This window comes from Mandrillus leucophaeus, unplaced genomic scaffold (genome assembly GCF_000951045.1).
Source record: "Mandrillus leucophaeus isolate KB7577 unplaced genomic scaffold, Mleu.le_1.0 Scaffold63, whole genome shotgun sequence".
Taxonomy (NCBI): domain Eukaryota; kingdom Metazoa; phylum Chordata; class Mammalia; order Primates; family Cercopithecidae; genus Mandrillus; species Mandrillus leucophaeus.
The window spans coordinates 107962-109040 of record NW_012106808.1 but is presented as its reverse complement, the minus strand read 5'-3'; the positions used below and the strand labels follow the sequence as shown (position 1 = coordinate 109040).

General features: G+C 39.1%; 1 pseudogene; it reads left to right on the top strand.

Annotated features, from left to right (window-relative positions):
* Nucleotides 1-1079, top strand: part of LOC105554149 — a 24985-nt pseudogene that overhangs the window by 13289 nt on the left and 10617 nt on the right.

Below are 1079 nucleotides of genomic sequence, written 5' to 3'. Positions count from 1 at the left end.
TTACAGCTTTCCCCTCAAGAAGCCTTTCGCTAAGACAGTTCTTGTTTAATTGGCCAAGTGATGTTTGGAAGCCCGTAGATGGCTATGGTGAAAAAGGAAATATCGTCAGATGAAATCTGGAAAGAAGCTTTCTGAGAAACTACTTAGTGTTCTGTTATTTCAACTCACAGAGTAACATCTGTATTTCGTGGATCTCTTTGCTAGCCTGATTTCTGTGGAATATGAGAACAGATATTTCGGATCCCTTTGAAGACTATAGGGCCAAAGGAAATATTCTCCGAAAACAAAGAGAAAGAAGTTTTCTGAGAAACTTCTTTGTGTTCTGTGAAATCATCTCACAGAGTCACAGCTTTCCCCTCAAGAAGCCTTTCGCTAAGACACTTCTTCTGAAATTGTCAAAGTGATATTTGGAAGCCGATAGAGGGCTATGGTGAAAAAGGAAATATCCTCAGATGAAATCTGAAAAGAAGCTTTTTGAGAAATTGCTTAGTGTTCTGTTAATTCATCTCACAGAGTTATATCTGTATATCGTGGATCTCTTTGCTAGCCTTATTCCTGTGGAATCTGAGAACAGATATTTCGGATCCCCTTTAAGACAATAGGGTCAAAGGAAATATCCTCCGATAACAAAGAGAAAGAAGCTTTCTGAGAACCTTCTTTGCGTTCTGTGAAATCACCTCACAGAGTTACAGCTTTCCCTCAGGAAGCCTTTCGCGAAGACAGTGCTTGTGGAATTGGCAAAGTGATATTTGGAAGCCCATAGCCGGCTACGGTGGAAAAGGAAATATCCTCAGATGAATCCCGAAAGAAACTTTCTGAGAAACTGCTTAGTGTTCTGTTAATTCATCTCACAGAGTTACATCTGTATTTCGTCGATCTCTTTGCTAGCTTTATTTCTGTTTAATCTGAGAACAGATATTTAGGATCCCTTTGAAGACTATAGGGATAAAGGAAATATCCTCCGATAAGAAAGAGAAGTAAACTTTCTAAGAAACTTCTTTGTGTTCTGTAAAATCATCTCACAGAGATACAGCTTTCCCCTCAAGAAGCCTTTCGCTAAGACAGTTCTTGTGGAATTG